This window comes from Magnolia sinica, chromosome 14 (genome assembly GCF_029962835.1).
Source record: "Magnolia sinica isolate HGM2019 chromosome 14, MsV1, whole genome shotgun sequence".
Lineage (NCBI taxonomy): Eukaryota > Viridiplantae > Streptophyta > Magnoliopsida > Magnoliales > Magnoliaceae > Magnolia > Magnolia sinica.
Window position 1 is genome coordinate 42,170,219 of NC_080586.1, and position 14,372 is coordinate 42,184,590.

A 14,372-nucleotide genomic window follows, 5' to 3' on the forward strand; every position below is an offset into this window, starting at 1 on the left:
CATGATTGTTGCACTGCTTTATCATTACTGCTTAATTGAGTTGATAACATATTAACCTTTACCTTATATCTCCACTAAGTTGATCACTCACTCCCACTCTGGGATAGTGTTTTAAAATACCAACCAGACTCTGTTGTAGTTTCAGATGATGGTGAGGCTTATGAGACGGAGCCAGCCTTCTTCGACGATGAGGAGTTCTCCTACCTACAACTCTCTGACGGGTCTATGTAGACCTGGAGTTGCACCGACGGGGCTATATGGTTACGAACTAGTTATACATTACACCTTGTCATTTTGTAAATTTTGGAATTACACATGTAATTATTTAACCTGGTCATGTTCATACTCTAGGGACTTACGATCACTTATATGCTTTATATACTTATCAGAATCTTTCGCTTCCGAAATCTAATTGTCTCTGGAGTATGAAATGTTGATTTGGTATAATCTCATTCATGTTTAATGTATTAATATGGACAACATTTAATCATCATTATATATGTTGCATAAGTGATGCGTTGGAACTCGGGAGTTGGGCATCTTCTCGACCCTCGATTTTCAAGGCGTTACAACTGCTACGATCCAACGACACCTACACGCAACGGTCGTGCATAAGCTTACAAAAGCTTAGAGGGTGGTGTAAGTGTGTGCGAAAGCAAGTGTCAAGTATACAATATCAGAGTAATGCAGAAATATGTGGGTAAGTCCACGAATACAATCAGTCATACCAAGGCTATGTGATGCAAGGCATGAATGCTATTGGCCATACCAAGGCCATGCGATATGAGGCTTACATAGCCAAATGTCATATGCGAGATGTAAAGCAAGCATACCAGTCTTTATCAAGTACACATATCAGTACAGTTTCTCTCTGGGATATCATTGGGGTCTAATACACTTCACACTGACTGCTGCCTCCCTAGCTGCATAGCCCAGTAAGTAGAATAGACCACACTATCCGCTTGACCAGTAGTCTGCCAATACCTACCTGACTCGTCGATGTGGACTTATTTGTGAGCTGGTCAAACTCAACCTAGCTTACAACCTCCTCACTCGGGCGGATAAGGCCACACCCCCTTTCAACCGACCACGACACAGTGGGAGACGCTGCCTACTGGTATTCGGCACTCCTGCACTTATGTATCTACTCGGTCTAGACGTTAGAGCATCTCTTGGTACCAAAAAGGTTCTGGGACTTTCACCCAAGGACATCCTAAGTGCCTACAGTGCTAGAACCAAGTATTTTCGGTATCCGATACGGCCATCCACGATGTGCCTATGGAGCCACGACCCTGATGTCACTAGGGCATGCAATGATCATGATACACAAATGCGAGATGCATGAATCACATCGTCAGTCATGCAACAATCTTGCGCGTACCACGCACTCATGTGGGTAACTCCTATCAGTGAGTCCCATAAATAATCTGCCCAATGGCATATGCTATAATCAGTCACTACTCATATTAAGCATATATATGATGCGTATGACATGAGTCATGGAATTATACTAAGCATGTTATAAAGTGATGAACTATCCTTACAACGAAGATGGGCCTAGACGGCCTACACACAACCAGTATGGGCCTATCAATGGGCCCTAAGGAGAGTTACAATGCGGACATTTAACCAACATTGTTCTTACAATGTGGGCGTTAAACCATCATTGCTCCCAAGGCATGACTCGCCATAAACATCATTATATACATCACGTGGAATCACACATTGTAATGGACTTTGTATACATCCCATTGGGCCTCATATATATATCAAGATGGGCCTCAACGGATGGGCCATAAATACTTTAAGATGGGCCTAATCATATGGTCCTCATATATATACCAAGGTGAGGCATCAAAAGATGGGCCATAAATACATCAAGATGGGCCTAATCATATGGGCCTCATATATATACCAAGGTGGGCCTCAACGGACGGACCACAAATACATCAAGATGGGCCTTATACATACCCAAAAAGAGTCATATTGAAGGATCATTTGGACCATACCCCAAGTAACAGTGGAGATAATAATTTTCACTATTTAAACAATTCACAGGGGCCCACCATAAGGTTTATTTTCCACCTAATCTAATCATAAGGTCTTAAAGACCTAGATTAAGAGGGAAAACAAATATCATATTGGTCCAAACCCTGTAGTCCAAGGGTTTTAATGGTGGACGTTCAAACCCACTGTTTCTACAGTGTGGTCCACATTATCCTAGGCTGGACGCATCACGATGTGGCCCGCCGTGATGTATTTAAGATCCAACCATTTCATAAGTTAACATAGTGATACATGAAGTGAAAACAAATATCAGCTTTATTGAAAACTAATGTGGTCCTTAGAAGTTTGAACGGTGGACATCACTGTCCACTACTTTAAATGGTGGGGTCCACTTGAACTTTAGATCTGACTCATTCTTTGCCTCATATCATGAAATGATATCTCAAAATGGTTGGGCAGTGCATCATGATGGGCCCCACCATCTAAATTTTGTACGGTGTAGATAAAACAAATACATTAAGTGGGTCCCACACTGCACAGACGCAGCTCACGTACAGGGGGGCCAAGCGCAGATGAAACACATACTTCATGGTGGGGCCAACGGTTGGGACCCATGGTCCCTACCCATTCATGCCATAGCAGCAGCGCAGGACACTGCTGTGCGTCCTCTGGACGGTCAGCAACAGCAGCGCTTGCTACTGCTCTCTCTTTTTTTTTATTTTTTATTTTCTTTAGGTTTTTCCTAGGTGGGGCCCGCATCAGTAGAATCCAACCCAATCATTGGATTCTAGAACTCAAGACGGACCAAACAAGCCCAATATTTGGCATGTTTCGGTGTGTAGAAAGATCAGAGTGGATTTTAATGGTAAAAACCACTGTTTTCTATAAAATGGCCCGCCAGATAATCGAATTAACTTCATTTTTTAGCTCAACGCCTAAAATGAACAGGGGAACGAGATGGATGGTGTGGATTAACCCCATACATCAAGGTGGGGCCAGTATGAGCAGCCCACCCCAAAAGCTTAAACAAAGTTAATATTTTTTTAGTACATCCACTGTTTGTTCATACTTCACAACGCCCACGTCCAGCGTCCAGGGACGCTGGATGGGCTGTGTGCATATATTAATCAAGGTGGGTCCCACAGACGTGGCCCACTTGATTTGGATCAATCTGATACTTGTGTTTTCCCATCACCCCAAGTAGGGCCCACATGGCTTGGATGGTGTAGATCTAACACGTCCATCATGTGGGTCCCACGAAGGTGGACGACTTGGATAAAATGCACACATCATGGGCCATCAATAAGGGAAAAGGAGAGAGAGAAAGAGAGAGATTGAGTAATGGAGGGACCCTGGCACTATGGGCCCTCCCTTCCGTACATCACAACATACATCAAGTGGGTCCCATTACATGTGGGCCCACCAATTCAAAATCAATGGTGGAGATTCCTTCTCCACCAAAATGGAAGGTCTAGATGACCCTATTTATGCAAGGAAAATAACATCATGATGGGGTCCATGGAGAATGGCCCCATCATGGAATGATCATGAGAATTAAGGTGAACCATCAGCCACATCTAGGGTCCAAAGTGAGATCCACACCATCAATCGGTAGGCCTCACTTGGTCCATCATCAAAAAAATAAAATCTAGGCCTATAGAAACACCCACTGTTCGATCTTCTTGGTTCGATAGAATGTCAATCTTCTTGTACCTCACTTTGATGGAAGGTGATGGCAATTAAAGGGCTAGGATGATGGATCTTGGAATAGGAAGTGGGCCACACACAACATTTTCTCTCCTTGGAAATGCTTGGACGTCCACCATTTTTTTTGTTACTTGAAAATTGTGAAGAGAAAGAGAGAAAGAAGGGGTGGTTGTAAGAGAGGTGATGGGTGTGAGTGATAGATGTGAGTTGATAGATGTGCTTGACATATATGGGTGTGTAAGAGAGAGAGAGGGAGAGAGTTGACTTTGGGGTTGCTTTTGTACTTGACATGAGGTGATTGATTGATTGATTGATGGGACATGATGTAGAGATTCTCTTAGGATTGCAAACGTGCGGTGTTTTTCTTGAACTGAACGCGGGCCCACATCTCCTGGCCAGGGTATTGGATCGGTGTGCAAGATGCAGCGTTAGAACCGCGGTGATGGTGCGGTCGTAATAGTACAAGTCTCGGATTAAGCTGACTCAAATCTACAGGATAAGACTTAGGGTCACATACAAACATCAATTATATGTCGAGGATTGCCGAAATTCGACGGGAAGGATCGCGGGAGTATATGGAAAGTACGGACTAAGATACGGGCCTTACAACAAATATCCCAATTACTTGAGTATTGAAACCTTGATTCCAAGTAATTCGTAGGACAACCTTCACTTAAAGTTTTAGGCAAGACAACCTTATTTCACGAATATCTTTAAAATTAAAACTTCAAACTAGCAAGAGTAAATTAAAGAATTACAACGTTCACCACACAACTGGAATTAAATACATTCAGTCCACCATAAATAAAAATAAGGCATTCACCACGTGGCACAAAGAATTATAGTGGTTCGGTGCTTTAAAAATAACCACACCTACTCCACTCCCAAAATTACTTCCGTCGTAATTTTAGCTTTTACTATGAAAAGGTTTTCATAGGGTTACCTTAATAACCTAATACAATTCCTTGTGATTTTCATGGGCTATCAAAATAAAAACCCAAACTGAGGAGTATACTTTACTCTCTTGTATTAAACTTGAAAGATCTGAGACTAAAGGGAATTGAAAAAGCTATTTAAATAAATTATAAATATCATCCATAACTTGCTAATAACTTGAGCTTCTCTGTATCTTGCAGAAGAATTCTGATAAATAATTTGTATAATTCGAAATGAGAGAATAACTCAATTTATAAGCAAAGAAGTTAGAACTTCGGCTAGCCTAAGATAGGCTTTGACTAGCCTAAGTCAATGGATTCTATTCAACAGATTTTATATTGCGTGGGATAAGAATTATTCAAAATTCAACTGGCCTGAGGTCAACTTCGGTTGGCTGAACAACACAATTCGGCTAGCCAAATTTGACCTTGGGTGGCCGAATTCCATCAAATTCCAAAAGTTGAAGCTGCTAGAATTTGATACGAACTTTCTCAAGCTGACCGAATTTCAAGATCGGGCTAGCCGAACTAAAGTTCGGGCTAGCTGAATTTACAATAAAAGTTGTTATTCGCTTCGAGCATGAAGTTGGCTAGCCGAGGAAGCTTAAGCTTGCTGAACTAGAAGTAAGGCTGGTATTCACAACTCTAAGTGGAGGGTCACGATGTAGTAATGACTCGGTGAGATTGAGGTTGAATCCACAGGGACTAAACTTGTACGTAATCCAAAAATAACTAGAACTAGAACTAGAAAAAGATCTAATTTGAATTCTGGAATAGTTGAGAGGAATTGTGAATAAAAGTATCAATAATCGAAAGGAAACTAGAGCGTCAAGGATCCACTTGTAGATATCAGGATGTTACCTTGATTTAACAAACACAACTGGAATTAGAGCCCTATCCTATCCAATTGGAAGATGAAGCATTTAAATCAAATCTTTGAACTTTTCATTGATCTAGTCCTCAATGAAAGAGTATTATGATGATTGAAAGGAAATTCATGCATCCACCATGCCTAGGAGACGATGGTGAATCACGAGTTTTACCAATCTCACAATATGAAAATAGGAAAAGAAGATATTCAAAGCTATCACAACATCTATTGTAATTTGAGTCACAATAAATCATAGAAAACTAAAAATATTCCTTAAATTCAAACTAAAAATCAGTGATGTTCAATATAAACAAGAATCAAAGTAAAGGAGCATCAAAATAAACTACAGCTGCACCTCTTAGTCCTAGCTAAGAGATTAGCTAGTCATAGTTAACTCAAAAATAAAAGAAAAAGTAAAGATATACTAGAATCCATGAAGAAATCGAAGTGGAATAACATTGTGAGCGCTTCGCCTAGGCCTTCTCTCCCTTTCCAAACCCTAGAAGACGTTTGGATCATCTTGGGGAGACTTATTTATATTTATGGAACTCCAACTTTCGCACCTTGTTGGAAAAATCTAGAAACTGCCTCAATTTTATGCACTCTGTGCGGTTTCCAAAATAGACTTTCATAACTTTCATTTTTATACTCGGAGTTTCAGAATATGTTTTTTCAAGATAATTTTAGGAATATGTTCTTTTTTCAGGACAATTTCAGGATTCCTTTTCTTCACTTCAAATATTTAATTCTCTTCATTCCTCACTTGGTTTCCTTGGATCTCTGGCATGTGAATTCTTCATTAATGACTTCTAAATCTCTAAATCTTCATTTAGTAATCTTTTGAGCATAAATCTTCCTTTTGGCATTAATTTCACCTTAAGCTCTCGAAATCACCTCGCACATGAAAACATACATAATTAGATCGATCAAGCACTATCTTATTTATAAAACTAAGGTATTAATAGAAAAAAATATACAATATTTCACACTCAACACACCCCCTAACCAACATTTTTCTAGTACCGAGCAAAACATGCGTGAAGTGATCTTCAATCTTCAATGTTCAAATCACTTTCAGAAAATAATATTTTGTGCAATCAAATATAAATGAGTACAATCTAAATAAGCGAGAGTGTAAATTTAAAAACCTAAAGCCGAATCACACGAGCAATGAATTAAAAAGTTTCTTTATCAATCATTTAAGAGCATAAGTTCATGTATCAAGTTTTTTCCTGTGCTTAGAGAATTCTATTTATTTTTCATAACATACTACTATTTTATAATGTTAGTCATGCTCATCACCTCAAGTTTTATTGAATAATCAAGTACTGATTTCGAACTTATCACCTTTTCCTTCTTTTTCTAGTTTTTGATTTTATATTGATGGTCCTTTTTATTTATTCATTCTTTCAGACCTTTCATTCATTACCAGTCTTTTCATCATACATGACCTTTTTGTCGATCCCTCTGTTTTTTTAACTAGTTCTTTTCATTTTTTTAAAGGTGGATAAAAATCTTCAGACTCAATTCAAAATATCTTTCAATGATATACATACTAACAATCAGAAATTCTAGTACTATTCACAGAAAGAAAATTGAATGTGTCTTGTGATTTAGATTATCATGATATTCAAACTTCCTTTTAATCGATTAAATGAAAGAACTTAAGTGATAGTCTGACTTAATTGATCAAACTCCAATAATTTTAAATTCAATCTCTTTTCTTATCATCATACTCAAAGCATTCCCAAACATGTTTATAGCTTGAAAAATTGAAATTTTTTACAATTTTTGCTCAAAACTAAGAAAACATTGATTAGTTTACTTAATCCACACCCCCAACCTAAAACATACATTATCCTCAATGTAAAAGATATGAGCATACAATGCACATGTGACAACAAAAGGAAATGGAAAGATAATACCTGAAGAATGAGAATTGAAGCTTTTCCAAAGTTCTTAACATGTAAATGCGTTAGCACGAAGACTAAAAAAACTGAAATTAAACTATCTTAATCATAAATCCTATGAAAGTAATAAATCTAACTACACCTCTGTCAGACTAGGAGGTCAATCCTAGTACATAGGATCAGTCATAGGCATGAACATGTCCTCTGAATCAAACTTCTCAACAAATGGCTTGAGATGATGTCCATTTACTTTGAAAACATTGCCATTCGTCGAATTCTTTATATCGAAAGCCCCATGAGGATAGGCATTAGTAATACTGAAAGGACTAGTCCAATGAGATTGAAGTTTACCTGGAAAACGATTTAACTGGGAATTGTACAGAAGAACTTTTTGATTGGTTATGAATGATTTCCAAAGGATGTTCCTGTCACGGAATACCTTTATCCTCTCCTTGTAAATTCTTGAGTTCTCATAAGCATCGTTTCAAATTTCTTTAAGTTCATTTAATTGAAGTTTGCGCAGTGAGCCAGCGTTGTCCAAATTAAAGTTTAAAATTTTGATAGCCCAGTAGGCTCTATGCTCCAGCTCCACAGGTAGGTAGCATACTTTCCCATAGACGAGTCTAAAGGGAGACATTCTAATGGGGGTCTTAAAACTGTACGGTAAGCCCGTAATGCATCAATCAAGTGAATTGACCAATCCTTACGATCAGGGTTAACCATTTTTCTAAAATTTATTTAATTTCCCTGTTGAAAATCTCAGCTTGCCTACCTATCTGCAGGTGGTATGTGTAAGTGTCATAATTTATAGCCCTTTGTGTTGTCAAATTTGTGGTGCCAAAGACACTGTTATGAAGCTTGCATCTGTGAAAAAATGCTCTACTCAAGATCAACTTAGGTTGACAAGCACTGTTCACAAGTCAAGAATCTCAAGATGCTTTCAAGTTCTACCTCAAGATCTCAAGAAGCTTTTAAGTTTGAGCTCCATCAAGACTTCAAGCTCCATTACTTTCAAAGGTCACTCATCTCTAAAGTTTCAATGTCCTTACTTCACTATTGAGGTATGACTGACCTTAGGTTGACCTTTAGAGTAGGTCATTTTAGATACATAATTCATATGTTTTCTATAAGTGAGTTTGGTCTGTTCTAAGACTAGTCCTAGACTTTGTTCGACTAGTCCTAGCACTACTTCGACCTGTCTAAGAAATTCCTGGATCAGTCGTAAGTTTGTTACAAAAATCAGAAATTTTATATTAGGCTTCGACTAGTCCTGGGGACTGTTCGACTAGTCATAGGTACAGTGTCGACTGCATCTTCGACCTCTCGTAGAGCTACGACTCAATGTACAGCGTTGAAATTTGACTTGCTTCGACTAGTCGTGTGAAACCTACGACCAGTCGTAGGAGACCCACGACCAGTCGTAGACCACCTACGACCAGTCATAAAACTGTCAAATCTTATCACGCCTGAATTTTTCAAATATCTATTGGTTCTACGACCAGTCGTAGAGGTCCTTAGTCCAGTCGAAGACATGATTTGCTCACCTATAAATAGAGCACGAATCTCAGAATTATTTCATTTTTAAGCTAAGTGTGCATATTTAATATTATCTTTCTTTAGCTTTGTTAATTGATTTTGTTTCTTGCATTCCCATCTAATCTGAAAAGAGTAATTGTTGTTATCCTTTTTCTGGAATCAAAATCAATTAGAGCTAGCCATTTTGTCTTAATTTAAAATTTATTAGAACCTAGAACCATTATAAAGTGAGTATTGGACATTGAACTTTGACATTCAAATCTTTACTCCGACTTGGTTCTTCTGGGCTGCTACAACGAAGGAGAAAATCAGGTATTTTACAATTTATGTAATTTACATTGTTTGGTTTTATTTGAGGTTAAGCCAGAAAAATCTCAAAGTTGTTGGTTATCTGAGGAGAGACAGAAAACTCAGAAGTGAGGGTTTTTGAATTGTGTAAGCCCTTTGAAAAAGACATAATTGTGAAGGTTTTGGGTGAACCTGTGAAAACCAAATTGATAGTGAACGCTAATATCCCCTGTGTGAGGATATTAGGAGTGGAGTAGCATTCTTTGTGGCTGTTGTTTAACAGTTGGTGAACACACAGGCGAACCACTATAATTCTTTGTGTTGTGGATGTGTGATTTATATTTCCTATCTTTTATCATTCAGAATTGTGGAATGTATGTGTGAATGTGAATATTGTAATCATTTCATTTTAAGCTTAGTGGGGAATGTTGTAATAATTTAGATTTACATTTCAGCATTATATTTTTGCTATCTCTTTATTACGTTGAGCTTCAGTTTCTCTATTTGTTCTAGAAATAAGGTTGTCCTATCATAAACTTTGGTTTTTGGTGTAAGGTTGTCCTTAGAACAATTTTTGTTTAAATTTCTCTATTTTAAGTTGCTTTCCATTCATATACTGTGATTGGTGTATAGTGCTATCTATTCCTTATTTCATATTCCGCTGTATTTATTTTTAATTTGGCATAGTCCTATTCACCCCCCCTCCCCCTCTAGGACATGTAGCTTGGCCATTTCAAGTGGTATCAAAGCCTAGTAGCTCGCTCTTATTGCTTTTTATTTGGATTTAATTCCTAAGCTAACGATCTCAGCTATATAAAAGATGTCAAATTTTGATAGCCTATCAGTTACTAGGCCTCCACCCTTTGATGGCTCCAATTATGCCTATTGGAAAGCCAGGATGAGGATCTTCCTCAAATCAATGGATGAGAGTGTGTGGTAAGCCATAGTGACTGAATGGAACCCACCTACCACTGAAGTGACTAGTATTGATGGTTCAAAGTCAATGAGAGTAATACCATATTTCTCATGGACCACCCTTCAGAAAAATGAGAGTAGTGCCAATGCCAAAGTACTAAATGCATTTACTTGTGCACTATCACCGGATGAGTTTAAGAGAATCATATCCTATGATACTGCGAAGCAAGCCTGGGATATATTAGAAATGACACATGAGGGTACTACAATTGTCAAAAAATCTAAAGTCCAACTCCTCACAACCAAATTTAAAGAAATTCATATGGAGGAAAATGAAATGTTTATGGACTTTTACACTAGATTAAATGACATTGTGAACTCAATGTGGGGTCTTGGCGATAAAATCCCAGAAAGTAAAGTGTGTGCAAAGATACTACGCTCACTTCCTGAACGGTTCAACTCTAAGGTAACCGCAATCCAGGAACTTCGTGATACGGATAATATGATGGTAGAAGAACTAGTTGGTTCTTTACAAACCTATGAGTTAAACTTTAAAGATCCTAAAAGTAAATCCATTGCTCTCAAATCTTCTAAAGTTATTTCTCAAGAAAACTCGGATTTAGAAAATTATGAAGACGATATGGCTCTTTTAGCGAAGAAATTTTACGAGATTTTCAAAAGCAAGAAAAGGGTAGATTTTCAAAAATCAAATGATAAGAAAAGATCTAAGCCTAGATCTAAAAGTTGGAAGTCTTTGAAAGATAGTCAATGTTACAACTACCAAGAGTATGGGCACTTAGTAAACAAATGTCCTAAAAAGGACAAAACAAAAAGAAAGGGTATGTTGGCTACTTGGGATGAATCCTCTGATTCTGAAGCTTCTTCTGAATCACAAGATTTTGAAACTGAGTCGGGTAGTGAAGTTAAAGCCCTTATGACTCTAGCCAAATTCACTTTTTCAGATCATGATGATTCAACTAGCGAAGAAAATCTAAATAGTGATTATGAAAATGAAGATGATCTTCAAGATGCTTACAAAGCCCTATACAAGGAAAGTTGTAAAACTGCTGTCAAACTTAAACTTCAAAAAGAAAAGTTTTTTAAACTCAAAGAATGTTTTGAATCACTTATTTTAGAAAATTTCCAAATTTCAGATTGTTTTGAAAAAACAAAATGCGATTTATAATTCAAAACCTCGCTGATTGAAAATCTGAAATCTGAAAATGAGATACTTAAAAATGAAGTATCTTCTCTTCTGAGTTTAAAGGATACATGGAGGTATGCCCAAGGAGATCCAAAGTTAGAAAAACTATTATCCGGATCAAGAAAAAGTGGCAATCGATCCGGATTGGGCTATGATAAGAATACAACTCCTAATCAAAAGTATACTCCTCCCAAGTTTGTGAAAGGAGAGTCCTCAAACTCAAAAGGAAAAAGTACTTATCAAAGTGTTTTTAAAAATACAAAAATTTTTCAAAAACCTAAAAGCAGCTATGTCAACTTTAAAAATCAGAATCGAAACCCTCTTGCTGAAAAGATAGTAAATTTACTCAAGGAGCTCTTAAAATCTAACTCAGTAGGTCATTCTTACAACATCAGTCAGAAGAAGACCAACTATACTCCTAAACCCAAAACAATTCTGAAATGGGTTCTTAAAGTTGCCTACTTGGTTGCTCACACCACTTTCAAAGCTACAAGCCATTCAAAGTGGTACCTAGACAATGGATGCTCAAGGCATATGACTGGTGATAAAGGTTTATTCACCAATCTCAAAGACATGACTGATGGTTCAGTCACATTTGGTGATGGCAGCAACTGCAAGATTATGGGCTAAGGTACTATTCAACTCTATAACCTTCCTTTGTTTAAAAATGTTTTATATGTTAAAAGTCTAAAACATAACTTGCTTAGCATATCTCAAATATGCGACAATAACCATAGTGTACGATTTTCTAATCAAAGCTGTGAGATTATAAACAACAAGGGTTCAGTAATACTAACTGGATGTAGAACGTCTGAAAACTGCTATATTGTTAGCAAATCTAGCTGTAACGACCCAGAAAATTTTATGCCAAGACCCGAGTACTACCTCTATTTTTCCTTAGTAGTTAATTGGGGTAATTAGCGCTAAACTTGATTGCTTGTGAAATTTACATCAATCACTTTAAATTTGATCTGCATGACTCAAAATCTGTAGAATAGTTAGCGCTAGGTTACTCTGAAATCTGGGATTCATTGCTAAATCCAGTTGCTCTTGGGAATTTTTGGAAGTTCTGGATCGGACCTGGACCATGCGTCATAAGTCCGATAGCGATGATCTTAGGCTGTTTTGGTCACCATGTTGGACTTGGCCATCACCTCAAAAATCAAGTCCAGGATGAACATGAGTCCGAAGTGAAGAGTGTGAGAACCTCGCTGCAACGATTTTAAGCGTTGGATTCGACCCAATTTCACCCTCCGATCAGGGAAAGATGGCCCAGCATGTCCTTGTGCTTATGGACTTGATCGATCTTCTGACCGTTGAATTGAGTGTGGTCCGCCACGATTGATCTGTAACTCAGCCTGACTAAGATCCATGGTCAGTGAGCTTAAGTCCGACCTCTCATGGAAAAAGGCTCACCGGAAGTGCTCCGTTAGAACGAGAGAAGCCTATTTTGGTTATAACCTAAGTATACCTTGGCCATGGGGTTATTTTCATCAATGTTAGGCCTATATATAGACCTTAAAACCCTAACTCTCTTTTCCATACGAATTTCCTACCCTAGCTAAGAAAGAGAGAGGAAAGAGAGAGAAAGTGAGAGAGAAGTTGGTGAATCATCTTAGATTCTTTCCTGTTCTTCTTCATCCTTAAACCTTCACTTTAGAATCGTTATTCCGGCGATTCTAAGTTCATCCTTGGGTAAGTTAACCTAACCCTAATCTATGTTAGAGCTTAGAATAGTCTTGGTGTTGTTGTAGCTCACTTCTATTCTTGCTTTAGGTTATCTTGTCGCCGTTGACGAAGACATATCGTCTAAATCAGTTCGGTGTTCCATTTCTGGTTAAGGTGAGGACTTTAATTGCATAGGTTATGGTTTTCAAGGCTTTCAATGTTAGCTAATGGTTTATTCTTGTTATGGATGAGATTGCACATGTCAAATATTATGTTTATGTTGCGTTCTTGATATGCATATGATATATTGAGATTTGTGTATTCTATGTATATGTAGGAAGTACCGAAAGGATTTGTCCAACAACATACGTCATGTATGTTGAACTATGTATTCTAAGTGTTTGTAGAAATGCCTGAATGAACTAAAGTGTAATATCTTATACTATTTGCGGGTGTTGAGAATCGATTCTCAACACTCCTATTGATGTGTAGAATTTACCTCATGTAAGTTACATTCCTTATTGTTTAATTTCAAGTATTACTTATGTGTAAAATCCATGTTAAGTTGATATTCTTCAAATACTCATAAACTACATGGTTGAAATTGTTGTTCCATTACTGTTCTAAATTCACTATGAATATCTGTTGTAGTGGAATATGTTTGGGATTATGAGTAGTCCAGGAAATTGGTAGTCGGTCTTGAGATTGTGGCTGAGGCTGCTTTCGCCACAAACGACGTGTTTTGGCGAACCCGAGTCTTATTAAAGTTGTCGGCAGTGGTTTGGCCACACGGAGTGTTTACGCACTCTATGTCATTCAACCCAACGTGCGCTCGTGCTAGTCGAACTCGTCAAGTAACCCAATTATCCGATGTATGTTCACCATGTATGGACGCTATTGTTTGAATCTAGGGTACTAAACTTACCAGTGCAAATCTTGTAAACCGTTGTACCTTGATCCGCAAAGACTCATGAGCCGGACATGGTGGTATGGGACACCGTGGTCGAGCTGTCGGCCTACGCTGGGGTGACGAGCCTCCCTATAGTGACCAGTGAGCAACTAAACTCGTGAGCCGATTATGGTGGTATGGGACACTATATTCGTGCTGTCGGCCTACATTGATTGGTGACGAGCCCTTTGTAGTGACCTCGAGCATGCCTGGATACCGCATTGAGGTGACGAGCCTTAGTGTAGTAACGAAGGTATGATAGGCGTGCATTGATTGGTGACGAGCCCTTTGCAACGACCTAAAACCATATGATCGTATGAGATGATCTAGGACTGACGACCCTAGAATGGATCACTGTTTGGATGGTGATATGAGGAGGGTA